The sequence below is a fragment of the Poecilia reticulata genome, linkage group LG7, assembly GCF_000633615.1.
Source record: "Poecilia reticulata strain Guanapo linkage group LG7, Guppy_female_1.0+MT, whole genome shotgun sequence".
NCBI lineage: Eukaryota > Metazoa > Chordata > Actinopteri > Cyprinodontiformes > Poeciliidae > Poecilia > Poecilia reticulata.
Genome location: NC_024337.1, coordinates 11,899,414 through 11,914,196, shown reverse-complemented (window position 1 = coordinate 11,914,196; position 14,783 = coordinate 11,899,414). Strand labels below are relative to the sequence as shown.

At 37.7% G+C, this 14,783-nt stretch overlaps 1 protein-coding gene across 5 annotated transcripts in view; it reads right to left on the bottom strand.

Moving 5' to 3' along the window:
* LOC103467235 (neural cell adhesion molecule L1-like protein) overlaps positions 1-3,841 on the bottom strand; it is a 70,296-nt gene extending 66,455 nt beyond the window's left edge. For 2 of the 5 annotated variants that reach the window (XM_008413435.2, XM_017305983.1), the window contains exon 1: positions 3,498-3,839. The gene's annotated coding sequence lies outside the window, so the exon portion shown is untranslated. Of the gene's footprint in view, positions 1-3,497 lie in introns of all 5 variants that reach the window. The other 3 variants (XM_008413440.2, XM_008413437.2, XM_008413438.2) reach the window with 3 other exon arrangements.
* Between the last annotated feature and the right edge of the window lie 10,942 nt (positions 3,842-14,783).

Below are 14,783 nucleotides of genomic sequence, written 5' to 3'. Positions count from 1 at the left end.
ATCACCTCTGATTAACCTTCATTTTCCTCAAACTTCTTTTGCTTGTTCATGTCCCTGGAGCTTTAGCCTATCAATCTAAAGTCAGTGTCAGGTGTGGAAGTGCAGAGAGAGTCCATCCAGCCACCAAAAGATATTACGAACAGCTAGAGTACAAATGCAGTGAAATATAAAAACCTACTAAATACTGCATCTCTGCTAAGGCTGTACAAAACGTAAATCACTAAGTTATTGTCATTCAAGTATCAGCATGTCTGTTTTCATCCTGACTGTAGCATGCACCATGCACTTTCATAAAATGGCGATGTCATGAACCTTAAAAGTGGAGCCCTTGCCTAAGCTACTTCTAGCCATTCAAAAATCAAACCTGCACTGAAGAACCATACATGGTGTGGAGATGAGTTTGGTTGATAAGTGTTATAGAGAATCTGGGTGTTGAAAATCCACTATTTTACAGCTTTAAACATATTGTTGGTGTGTGATGTCTTTTTTTTAAACTTTGGCAGAGGTCAGATGATCTGTTCTTCAAGGTGCGATTCACAGCAAACTGTCCAATTTGTGTTTATGGCAAGAAACAATGCACATTAAATGCACACAACATGATGGTGATCTCTGTTTTCAGCTGATACAAGGCAGTAACTAGCTGATTTGGCCAATTAGTCTGTTTCTCCCTCACCTTTTACAAAGCACATGTAAACGGCAAAAATGCATCCAAATCCTGCCTTGAAGTGTTTTGTAAACAATCACTGATGCTTTCGGTATTCCAACACTTTTCTATCAGAAACGTTGATTTCCTCTCTACATTGAGCTATAGTAGTCCATCTTATGACTGGCCTGACTTCCCTTGTGCGTCAACAAACTGATAGCTCATGGGCCTGTCACCACCATTGTTCATTGACCGGTCTCCTCTTGATAAATAAACTGACCACTACAACGCAGGAACACATCACAAAAACTGCAGATTTGCTCTGACCCAGTCATCTAGACATCACAATTTAATCCTTGTCAAATCTGTTTGGATCTTTTTGCATGCATATTCTTTCTGCTTTTAATACATCGACTTTGGAGGACAAAGCATTCACTTCCTGCTCTATTAATCCTACCTGCTATTCCTGTGTCCGGTCACAACGGTGTGTCTATTTGGTGAACACTATGTTTTAATGGTTTAAAATAAAGAAAAATAAAATGTACACCACTTTCTTTTTTCATGCAGTGAAATTAATATCCATTATATCAAATGAATAATGTGTCATATTTTCAACTGATTGCATTTATTGAGTAAAGGTAGTATGTTTAAAGTACACCATCCAACATCTCAATCTCTTTCTACAGTTAAAGGAATTAAAATCATAATTTTCTAAGTTTTGTGGTTTTATGATTTTTATGCACATTTCTGCTTATTCTCCAATGTGGCAAAACAAGACCCTGTTTGTTGAATGTGAAGGGGATCTCACAATAATCCCAGCACAGGATGCGTTTCAAGATTCATCCTGATCTCATGTGACAGTCGGATCTACTGTCTTTTAATCTGCTGGAAGCTCAAACTAAACATCACAGCAGGGAGCAAGATTCCCTGCAATTATCACATTTGAGTCAAGCTGGGTCACTCTCAGAAAAACACTGTGACATATTTTGCCCAGAGCTTCAGACAGCTGAACAGCTCTGGCCAAATACTCGTGTCACCTAAACCACCAGCACTTCCTTTCACTCACAACAGGAACAGTAAAGAGAGTCTTACCATAAACTCAGAGTGTCAATGGTAAAACGTAAGTCCTGCTGCAAATGAGGTTTTAAGCCCTAAGCAGAATTTATTTTCGGGGTTCACCTTTTAACTTTTCAATATTTACTGTCCACCATTTTCTGTACAGTTTTACTGAGCTCAGAACAATAACAAAAAAATACAGTCCAGTGAAGTATTTGCCTCTTGGCAGATTGCCTCTACTTTTGCTTTTTTTTTTTTGTCACAATGAAATATATTTTAGAAGATCTAATACATTTTAATGACCTGTGATATTTAGTGTGATATTAAAATCTGTAGAGCAGGATTTTATTTAGTATGGGAAAAAATGGGTTTGTGAAAGCAAACTGGCTTTATGTAAAAATGTAAGGCATGAATTGTAGACTTATCCACAAAATAACCCAGAGTTGCATTTAAATCACGGAAGACCTCAGCTGAGGTCAGCGTTTAGAATTTGATAAAAAGATAATAATGACTTTCAACAGAGACATCCAATGTTAAAATCATTGCTTGCCTAAAAGAACACAAAAGCTCCTCTAAACTTACTCTCCTATTAGAGGAGAATATACTGTGGACTGGAGATAATTTTTATTTTTTTATGTACGTCCCATCATATCCGAACAGCCATTCAGAAAATCAAAATCATACTGACAACCAAACTTTATGAAGGTAATCTAATTATTTCCTTAAGGGGCAAGGTGATTTGTCTTTATGAGTAGAACCATGAATTCAGCTTCCTGACAGAAAGCCCTGAGTGTCCAGCCATCAGTTTCCAAACTTAAGCTCAAGCAGAAGGTTTTAGAGTTGATCAATTTACATCAGGTTGATCAGATGATTCAGTTTCTGTAGCATGACCTTAAACAGATTATTCATGCTCAAAAATCTTCAAGTCTGTCTTAATAAAAACGATTCTGTGAAAAGTGGGGCCAAAATACCTCCCTATTAGTGTAAATGTCTCAGTTCCTGTTATCAGAAATATTTGATAACAGTTGTTGATGCCAAGATGGACACAACCGGTCATTAGTTTTAGAAATTACTTGTCAGGGTCAGGGTTTTGTTTGATCAGAGACGCTAGACCAAAACAGAAAAACTTATAAGCCTTTCAACACTTGGTACTGTGGGTGGCTTAACACATAGCTAAAATTATAATACTGGGTTTTTCAAATAGTGAATTCAAGCAACTTTCAGGTCTTGTTTTTGATCTTTTTCAGCTCTTGACACGTTTTTGAGTAGTTTGCCATATTTAAATGAAAAAGTGCATGCAAAAATAAAAAGTAATTATAGCACGGAATGTAAAGTTATGGTATGTAAAGCCTTATCAGCAACAGCTGAAAAGAAATGCAATTTGTTATTTTTATTAAAACAGCTCATTTCTTTGGGCCAGAACATAATCACAGTACAAACCCTGTTTGTAACTTGGGCTAGTCTTGGATGCCCGTTTCAACTTTTTTAATTTGTGATAAATTCAATAGCTAATCCCCTTCGAAATCTTTGACAAGTTTTTTTCATTGCGATGCAAACTTAACGCTAAAAAATTAAATATTCAACAGCGTGTGTACGGTATTTGTTTCTCTGGCTCTGCAATAAAATTTTGCACTCCTCCACATGTCTTCACAGCTGATATCTTTATTTCCTGTCTCTGAGCTCCATGTACTTAACTGAATGTTTTGACTTGGCGTTCTGAGGTTGAGTTTGTAAATGATGAGGTTTACCATCGCAAAGTGCCTAACCCGAAATAGAGGTAGGAAAAGATAAAACTCACCCACAAGCAGAGCAGAGCAGCTTTAGAGCAGGACCTCTCTTGGCTTCCGAAGAAATGTTTAGAGAAGAAAAAGTCCACTCCACAGTGGGAGAACTAACAAACGCCACTGCCGTGTAAACTTTACCACAAGTTTTATAACCTCCGCTGTTGACCGCCCGAAAGTCTGCGGAGTGACGGGCAACACGGAGAGATGTTAACAACTGCCGCTCCGACACAAGTCTCCGCAACGTTGTTCCTCTATTTTGGAAGCTTGTGGGGGTCAAAGGACAAGGAGCGACTCTGTGTGCGCTGAGTGTCTCTTGTCACAGAACATGATAGGTAGGTATGGGCTTAGGGCGAAAAGTGGGTAAATGTTTTTTGGTGCGCGCTCGTGCGTAACAGCAGCGTCATTCTTGTGCCCTCGAGCACATACATCACCTCTGACGATGCGTACAGGCTAATATGGAAAACAGCAGCCTGCTACGGATCTCGAAAACATTATTAGTGACCTGAATGTGTGACTGTTTATTTATACACGTTTGCTGAAGGGATAGCTTCCCTCACTCCTGTCTAAAATTCACCAAATTTCCATATTATGATGATTATTTCAATGAGAATGTCCTGCTGCCTTTACTGTATGTTGCATTAGGTGACTGTAAAGCGCAGGTGCATCTGTTTGCATTCTATTAGTCCACCGCACCCTTCTGAGTTTACGCAAACACGTCACCTCCATAAAGCAACGAATCCCGTTCAAAGAATGAAACAAAAAGCTCTGTGCATTTTATCCACCAAAAGCTGAAACATCCTGTCGCTGATGCGCTTTTGTCACTTCTTTTAGCAAAACGGAAATGTTTACATGCGCATGGATCAAACTTTAAAGTAGACACAAGGAGACTTAAACCTGAAGGAGAGTGTGGTTATTATGACACTAATGCGGGTCAAACTAACAGAGGCCAAGTGTCACCATTTAATAACCACTCCTTGTATCATAAACATGTCAGACTATTTCCAGATTACTTAATCACGCTGTAAAAATGCCTGTGAAATTCCTGTCCAGGCACTGTGATTCAGCACGAATGCACCCCTTCACCTTTACCATTGTACTTAAATCTCCTGAGTCAATATTTTACTGAAATACCGTTTGGCTTTTGGCTTATATCTCTAAGATTTGCACATATATATACTGAAACGTCTGTCAATTATTCTCTGCAAATTGCTCAAACTCAGGCAGATTGGCTAGACAGTCTCTGAGCAAGTCCTGCAACATTTACATTTGGATTCAGGTTTGGACAGGAACAAGGTCATTTTAACACACACGTGTGCTTTGATCTAAAAACTGTTCTGTTTTCGACCTTAAGTGACATTATTCCCAAAAGGTTTGCAGTCTTTTGCAGCTCATGTTTCTTTCCTGTTTAAACAGAGAAACACTCAAAGTGTGGAAAATAACACAAGATGTGTTTGCTCAATGGTAACAGAAAATGTGTTGAAAAACATCACATTCTGTTTTAAAATGCTTTCAACTCCACCCCTCTGCTCACCAGCTCTGATCTATCTTGAAATAATTATTATTATGCTGCCACCGCCGTGTTTCACCACGGAGATGATGTGTTCAGTGTGTGCTGGTTTTACATCAAACACATAGTGTACAGGGGACATTTTCTATTTTGCTTTTGTCTAAAAACAGCCTCTCCATCCACACATTTTCCTGTGTTATCCACTTGGCATGTGGCAAACTGATAACAGCACTTAATGGCTTTCTTCTTGCCAGGACAGATTTGTAAAATACACAGCTAATTGTCCTGTGAATGGATTCTCCCACCTGGGCAGTGGATCTCCGCAGTTCTTCAGAAGTGATCGTTTTCCTCTTGGTCGCTTCTCCGAGTAATGCTCTCCTTCCGCAGCCCGTCACTGTTGACTAAAGGTTGAGGCTTGGTAGGCTGCAGTTGTGCCATTCTTCAATTTCAGATGATTGTTTGAACAGTGCTCTGGTGTTCAAAGCTTTGGATATTATTTCATAAGCCTGACCAATCTGCTGTGTTAGAGAATATTAGCATCATGGGAAGACTAAGTCCTCCGATTCCTCCACAAAATAGCTGGATTTATACTGAAGTTGAGTTGGATGCAGGTGGACTCTATTTAAAAGCTGAGTGACTTCCAGGGGGAAAATTAGTTGCACTAGATTTTATGAAGGACGATCAGAGTAAAGAAAGCTGAATAAATGCACGCTTCCTTGAATTGTGTTTGTGAAAAAATCAAAAAAGCTTTGAAACTTTTCTTGTATTTCCACTTTGCAATTAGTTCAGTACCACTGTGTTGGTCATAAAATCCCAGTCAACTATGCTTGTGGCTATAATGTGAAATTTAAGCATGATGGTTACTTTTTCAAGGTACTGTGCACTAAATGCAGCACATAATGAAAACTTAGCATTAATATACAGAATATTGAATCATAACTGTAATCAGAGAACACACACAAAAAAAATCCATAGAAAGAGTTTGAATGATATCCTAATTATTTAAAAGATTTTAGTGGCCTTTATTTGAGAGTGGTCAGACAGGAAAGTGGGTAGTGAGAGAGGTGGAGGACATGCAGCAAAGGTGATGAGGCTGGGACTTGAACCTGCGACAGCCACATCAAGGACTAAAGCCTCCGTACCGGCGTGTTACTTCTGTGCCACTGCAGCACCCCGTACCCTCACATTTTATGTTGACATTTAAAATTGTGTTCATTTACAGACATTTCCTGGTTTCAAGGGTAACTAAACTGTCCATTTATTGGCTATGCCCACTTATCCTTATGGGATCACTGGTGGGCTGGTGCCTATTTCCAAGTGGTTATTGAGAAGGGGGCCTGTACAATACAGGCCAACACGGAAAAGCACAAGACAGACAAACATGCACATACGCCCTCTCTCACCTATAGAGAGAGAAATTAACCCAACAGCCGTGTTATTGGACTGTGGGAGGAAGTCGAAATACATAGTGAACCCACGCAAAAAATCAAATCAGGATGCTCACCACTGTGCCACTGACAGTACGTAATAGCCATTTTATCTATTTTATATTGTGTGGTTCTCTATTTTTGTCCTTCTTTCCTGATTAGACATTTACCTAACATTTCACTCACTTTCTCCAAAATAAAAACTAAAGCATGCAATTGTCTGTTGCATTGTACAGGCGCCTATAAATCCAGCTGGGACCGCAGATCACTACAGTGAGGATTCAATCCAATTGTTACAAACAGCAATGAATGCAGAATCCTGGAGATTGATGTAACCTTCTTATTGTAGGAGGAACAAATCACTGTAGGAGTTCACAGATTCTCAAGATAAGAGACCCATTATGAGGCAACCACCTCATTATGTTCCTCTTATCTTGACCCTGAGTTTTGCTTTCTGTCTGGCGTCTCACTGATTTTAGGTACGATTTGTCCATTTCTGACCACATATGCTCTTCTGCACAAGACCAATTACAGTGAGAAAAAAGACTTCTGGCCTAACATGAAATCTCTCTATTTATCTTCAGCAGTTTTTACCCCTACTTTTTATGTGCCAACTGTACAACAGATGAAAAGAAGAGGAGAGAATGCTGTTGCTATGGTAATGTATGTATATTTTATTGGCAGTCCTTCCTCCTGAGGTGTAACAATGCCACCTAGTGATATGTGAGATTATTGTGCCCCCTAGGGATGCAGCGTCACAGAACAGAGATAACATTTCCACTAAATTACTTGAGGAGACGCTGAAGATTTAAAAGAAAAACAATCAGGGTTTATTTTTCATCTATAATAAGGGATGTAGCAACTCTACTTAGACATATTGTTTATTCTAAGGTAATTCGGGTCTTCTGATTCTGATTCTATCTATGTTCTCTACTGAAGAGAACATAGAATCAGATAGAAACATGCATTAAATGTTCTGCTAAGCATCTAATGCATGTTTATGTTTTCCCTGTTTGTTAACCTATCTATGATGAACATGTTATTTTTTGTTCATATTAACAGATCCCAGAGATCCCTTTCATTAATAGAGTGTACAAGTATATTTTACAGTCATCCACATATGGATATTTCATAAAGTAGTATTTACTCGTATTGATTACAAAGTGTGATGCATAAAAAAATAAGAACAATTGTTGTGACATTCTGTCACAGCAAGTGTAACTAAAGTGTGCCCTATAATTTAAAATAACCTATAATTTACATATAGCTAAAAGTGCATCAAAATCTAAAAAAAAACTACTGAGGGATGCTTTTGTATTCAGTCCCTAAGTTGTCAATATGTCATAGAACCACCTTTCATTGCAATTACTTTAACACATTATGTGTGTGTTTACCAGCTTTACACATCTGGAAACTAAAAAGGCTATTCACTTGGATTTAGGAGTCCACTTTGACAGGGCTATAACATATGAGGATGAGTCGATCTAAACCTTTCTGTCTGTATGCTCAGGAGAGTCGTCCTGCTGAAAGGTGAACCTCTGCCCCAGTCTCAAGTTATTTGAAGCCTCTAATGGGTTTTCTTTCAGGATTGCTTTGTATTTAGCTCCACCCCTCTTGTCATCATTTCTGATACTTAAGGTGTTGCTTCCTTTTAAGAAAAGCAAACTCTTTGCATGACGCTGCCACCACCCTGTGTCACCATGGTCAGGGTATGAATGGGGTCTTTGATTAATGCACACCTTCAGGTGGAATGTCATGGCTCGGCAGGTTTGCAGTTGTGCGACACTCTTTCCACTCTCAGATGCTGGATTGAACATTATTTTGTAAACTAACCCTATTTTAAACTTCTCTACAAATTTATCACTGACCTATCTCCTATCTGCTACGTTTTTTTAGTAATGTCGTTTCCTTTGCTCTTTTAAACCATTTTCTGAGGCCTTTACACAACAGCTACATTTAATTATTCACAGATGAATTATTTTCCAATTACAGTAGCTGAAATATGAAGATAAGTGACTTCACTGGATTTTATTTAGAGGTATCACATGAAACAGTTTTTTCTTTCCACTTCACAACTGCTGTATCTGCTGCTTCATTAAGACATTGAGAGACTTGCAACAGGGACATGTGCTGTGATTGATACTTTGGTGTTTACTTGAATTTCTTTATACTAGCCAGGAGATTTCCAAGGTCTTTTTTTCTTATCTGTCCAATTCGGCTTGGAGTCTCTCTGCCGTGTTTTCAGGTAAAGCATCTGATTCACTCAACTATTAAACTGTCATGCTGACTGACAAAAGCCAGCCACAGACAAAGTTATGGTGGATAAAAAAAAACAAAAAAGGAGATGATGCAGTTCAGGGCAACACTCCTGAAGATGAAAGCTTTAGAGAATAAAGAACATGTTCCAATATAAAAAAAAAATAAAAATAATTACACTGCGTTCAATTACTTTCTTATTGACTGCATTGGGGCCATCAAGCTTCATGCAACATCTTTTTTTTTTTTTTTTTTTTTATGGTTGAGGCGACGGTTTATCTCGTGAAGTTTCAGCAGGATAATCCCTGTGCAATGTGTGCTAAATGGAGATGGACGGGGATTGAATTTGAACTGATAAGTGCAATCACAGCCAGCTGCCTTCAGTTATTGACTCAAGACCCAGGGGTGTGTGAGAACGCGTGTAATATCAGTGTTGCAGTAGAATACTGGGAGTTACATCATCGACACTTAACACTATAACAGGCCCCTCACAAGATGATGGCAGTCACATGGGAAAACTGAAAGAGAAGTGCTAAATTACTTTAATATAAATGGGAATATGTGATGAAGAGATGCTTTTGAGCTTCAGTTTGTTGATCTCTGCTTGTTGCTCAATCTCACTGTGCCGTTTTATTGACACCGAGCCGCTCCTCTCTTCGTGTAGGTACTGTATGTCGGGTTGGTGCTGAGAAAGGTTTCTGGATTTAGGCAAGTGTGATCATGTCAGGAAGGGGAAGAAAAAGTAAGTATTACTTCACCCTGAAACAAAGGAAAATAAATATGTGCAAGTGTGTGTGTGTGTGTGCGTGTGCGGGGGTGTGCGTGTGTGTGTATGCGTGTGTGTGTGTGTGTGTGTGTGTGTGCTTGCTGTGTGTGGGTGGCTTGGTTTGATGTGTGCGACAGACGGATCGATACGAACAAACAAGGAGGGAAAATGTGTGTACAGTTTCAAATAGAGCTGGCCGACATCACGGCATGTGGCTCGGACAGCAACCCGACTGTCTGAGACATATGCAAATCCGGATTTAATTAAAATAAGTTACAATCAGTGGAAGAAAAAAAAATGAACTGTTGTCAATTAAGAGCTGATGCCAACATCATTGTCACTATGCAGAACTATAAAATCATTGTGCACCCCTACCCCTAGAGTTTCTTCTTTATTTTGTCAACCTTGACGGTTTCAGGTCATCAAATAAATTCTGATATTAAGCAAATATTACCAGAGTGAACAGAAAATGCTGATTACATTTATTAAGGGAAAAAAGCTATCTATATAAACCTATTCTTATATGAATAGTAAATGCACATTAATTGTAATTCAAATATGCATTAACAGTATGAAGTAGACTAAACGTCATGTCCCTATCTGCAGAAGTTTAAGAACAGAGATCAAGTTCAAAGAAAGTCAGTGCCATCTGTCTGTCCAGAAACAGTTACAAAGTCACTTTTTAAGCTTTGGGCCTGCAGCAAACCACAGTAAGAGCTGCTATCCATAAATGAAAAAAAAAACCCAAAAAAAACATGGAGCATTAGGGAAACTTCCCAGGAGTGGCTGGTCTTCCTAAATTATTCAAAGAGAACGTTGATGACTCATCCAAAAGGTCACAAAAGAACCTGAAACAACGTCTGAAGCACTGCAGGTCTCCGTTGAGTTCGATGTTCGTAATTCAAAAAATAAGAAATGGAAACTGAGTAAAAAATGCCATCCCTGGGAGAATTTGAAGGCCAAAACCACTGTTGACCCAAAAGGACACAAAGATTCATCTCACATTTAACAAGCATGATGATCCCCAAACCTTTTTAGGGAAAATATGACAAGACAGACAGTGGAGTGTTATAAGGGATGTGCCTCCAGTTACATCAGGCATAAAGCCGACAGCATTTCAGAAACAGAACATCATACCAATCGTCAGACATGGTGATGGTGATGATCCGCTGCTTCTGCTTCTTGCTGTAATTGATAGCACCATGACTTTTGATCTCCTGTAGAAAACTTAAAAGAAAGAAACTGGACACCATTTTTGATGCTCTTGTTGTTTTTGACCTTTACTTAAATAATGAAACCATTATTTAAGAAAGAAAAACAAAAATTCTATTTAATCAGCTCATCTCTGCTTCATACAAAAATTAGTTCTAACATGTGGAACAATTAAATGTAGCAAACACAAAATAATAAAGAAAGGAGCCTGTTTGGGAGCAAATATCTTTTCACGGCCTTATACTGTATTATTTGTTACATATCCAAATCCTCAAATTTACAGTTACATTTACTGGCGTCTCTTCTTGAAATACAGATTTGGTTAATCTATTTGCAGGATACTTGTAAATACACTGTAAAAAGACTTTGTAGGACATTCTTAAGCATTTTGGTTTGGAGTTTAAGATACACCTGCCTAAATATCCCTTGGCTAAAATGCATTTTAACTCACAACTTTTAACAGTACTTTAATTTGATCTCAAATCTTTAACTGTTAGAAACAAGTTTGTAGATATTTGGCAGGGATAAAGGAAATATCTGGCTGGTTTTTCTTTAAAATCCTGACTATTAGTGCATTCCCTCATTTGTTCATGGGACAAAATTAAAATAATAAATAAGAATGTCAGAATCTCATAATCAACAGCTGGAATATGTATTACTTTAATGTTTTAAAAAAGTGATTTACCATGTTGGTTATTTATTTATTTTTTTATGTATTTCATAAACATTGTGAAGCCATGCAAAACCAGACCTCTGCCATGTTAAAGTAACTCCAATCTCAAACTGTCACATCACATCATGCAAACCCCTTTGAACGGCTGTCATATTTGGATTAGATTGTTGTCTCTGTAGAGTTCTGTGGTTATTTACACTGGGATTCATGGTTGGCTGCGATCTGTAACAATGACCTTTCTCTGTGATGCAAGTACAGCAAAACGGGACAGGTTAAGAATTTGCCCGCACAGCAACTCTCGTTATGAAATGCTGTGCAAATGACAAAAATATTAAAGCGATTCAAGTGAACACCATTTTATTACTTTTTACTTTGCCTTTCCTTTCCTTCAGATAGTCATTCAGTTTCAAAGTTAATGTTTTATTCAGGCGAGTCGGAATAAAGCGAACCAACCAAAGCTCTTCAGTGTAAATACGTTTAGACTTCAACCATCAGGAAATGGTCTCTCCTACATTAAGGTAAATGGATGAACTCTTGCCCTTTCTAGAAAATTAAATGGACGGAAAAGACATTGTTTGATCAAGTTTATGTCCCAAATCCTTACTGTTATAAGTTTAAATATGTTTTTTAGAACGTTTTTTGTTTTTTCTGGGATTGTTGGGTGGGAGTTTTATTTTTGTTTATTAAAACAGCTATGATATTTTTGTGAAATTCCTGGGTTTTAAGTTTTTGAATAATAGCTCTCAGATTAGCTATAATCCACAGAAGGAAATAAATCTGTATATAAACAAAACGAAAATAATTTGTTTACTCTGGGTGAAATACTAACTACGTAAAACCTCTCCAACAAACCATGCTCTAAAAACATGGGCTCTAATACAATTAAATTGGACATCAAGTAATTTAGTAGTTTAGGATAGTGGTACAAACCAAAAATGGGACTCAACAGAATTAATATGGTACTTTAGCACAAATAAAAAGAATACATGAAAACAAATGTCCTATTCTAAAGAACTTGTATTTTTGCAGATGACCATATTTATCCTTATAAGAACATTCATTGCATCGATATGCATTTTTTATGTACATGTCAGCATGTTGACCATTAATTGATCCTTTATGTTAATCTAGTTTTCTGAATAATTCATAAGTCTGACATTGAAGGCATTTAGCAACAGATGTGTCCATCCTTAACCAGCTAATGACTCGCCGTAAAAATCTCGGAGCCTGGTGGAAGCGATGTGTTTTTTGTGTTTATGGTGGTGAAACTTTTCCTTTTTTCCCCTTTTCTTCTGCGTCGTTTGTCACCTAAAATTGCTCAAGTAAACACTCAGAAACTGCAGAGTAGTTGCTTGTTACCAGCTGTTTGAGGTTAATTGCATCCTTCCAATTTACTTGAACTTGCTGAAGAGATTTGTTTTTTAGCCTCGCTTTTATGTTACAACTCAGAGTTTGTGTCTAATTGGAACCAAACTACATCTTAAGAAAATAACAGAGGTAATTTTTGTTTTACACTCCGGCTAGTAGCCTTGTTGCCTTGTAATGCATGTTAAGTGCATTTATTGACAAATAAAAGCATTCATTATGAAAAGTGTATTGAAAATCTCTAAATTGATCTGCTCCCTGGACCAATGCATACCTGAAACCCAATCACATGAGATGGATGTTTTTATTGAACTAGGAGCAGAGTGTGAAAGCAGAAGTATTTGCACAGATATTGGCTCTACATCCATGAACCTACTCCTAAAAGCCATGGTATTGGTATGCCTGTCGGGGTATAACATCCCCCATTGTTTGTTCCATTACGCTTCCATTCACTTAGTTTAAGCCTGCATTGCTCTCACAGTGAACGCAAACACAACTTCCAGCTCCCTTTGTTTGTCATGAAGGAGGCAAAGTAGTCACTTGAGGTGACACAAGGTGAAGTTATAAAGTTATTTCATTTTTCTTTCATAAAATTAGATTATGAAGCACCCGAACACTAAGCACCCAACATCAAGTTCGGACCTGGCTGACCTCAAGAAACTTAAGGCAAACTGTTAAACAATTACACAACAATAATATTACTTAATTTCACCCTAAACTATGCAGATACTTCACTTACCTCAGGATGCTGAAAGCTTGAAGAGAAAGTGAGGTGGATCCCAGTGTTGAATTTTTGATTTTATGTACAACAATGGGGGAAAAAATTAAGAGACCACTTCACTGAATCTGATTGAAAACCTCATGGTTATGCCACCAAATATTGATTTCTGAACTCTTCCTGGGTTAAAATATTACTATTGTTGTTTCTAAATGAATATGGACTTGTTTTCTTTGCATTAGTTGAGGTCTGAAAGCATGGCAACATTTATGTGATTTTGACCATTTCTAATTTTCTGCAAATAAATACAACATTTTTGCTTGGAGTTTCAGAGACATGTCAGTAGTTCATAGAAAAAAAAGAACAATGTTCATTTTACTCAAACATATACCTATGAAAAGTAAAATCTGAAAAACTGATCATTTTAAGTGGTCTCTTTTTCCAGAGCTGTATGTTCAAAACAAAAACAAAAAATTGTCATTTCTATATATTTAGGACCAAATAACACATGATTTTCAATGTACTAACAATACATGGCAAAATAGGAAACACTGTGCTAGCAGCTTTAGATCTGCAAAATCCAAATGGGCAAGTTTCAGGCATGTGGTCATTGGGGTGCAGTCAGAATCAGTAAGTGCGTTAATTTGAGGATCTCTCTTTTGGCTTTGAAACACCATTGGATTCCCCCTTAATAAGCTGCAGAGTGTTGGTTGGTTGGATGAATGGATGTTATTAAACATTGCAGATTCAGTGAAATTTTTGCTAAGGAAATAAACTCCAGTTTGATGGTTTTTCGTGAGAAGCAGGCTGATTCTGTTGTTCTTTTGACTTATTACATGAGAGAAGACACAGTTAGGCAGATTAGAACGTAGTGTGAACGACACTCTGTTACATTGTGTTACATTTGGTTTTAGCCATACAGCATTATAGACAAACTTGTCTCAAGATGTTTTGCACTGAGCGTGAATCCCCCCCACCCCCCTACGAGAAGGCACTAAGGCAACACATAAGATGAGTCAATGGGAAAAGGCGAAATGAGAACTAAAATATTTATGGGTAATGAATATTCTGCTGAGAGTACTTTTGTACCCAGAGCCTCTTGCAACAGTTTCACTCTTTTAAATATTCATAACTGCTTAAACAAATAGAACTGCCACACAACGTGTGTACGAAAGTATAAACATGCCACATTGTCCCCAAGGGTGTGAAGACTTTTCCTACTTAAATATGTACAACTTATTCATATGGTCAAAGAAAAAGATGTCACTGAATAAGAACTGGACTAACCTCCTGTCAGAAAATGTAACACATTTCCAAGCAGCTTAAATGTATTTGCTAATCTTCTCTTTCCACCCTTTAGTGGACTTACAATCTTG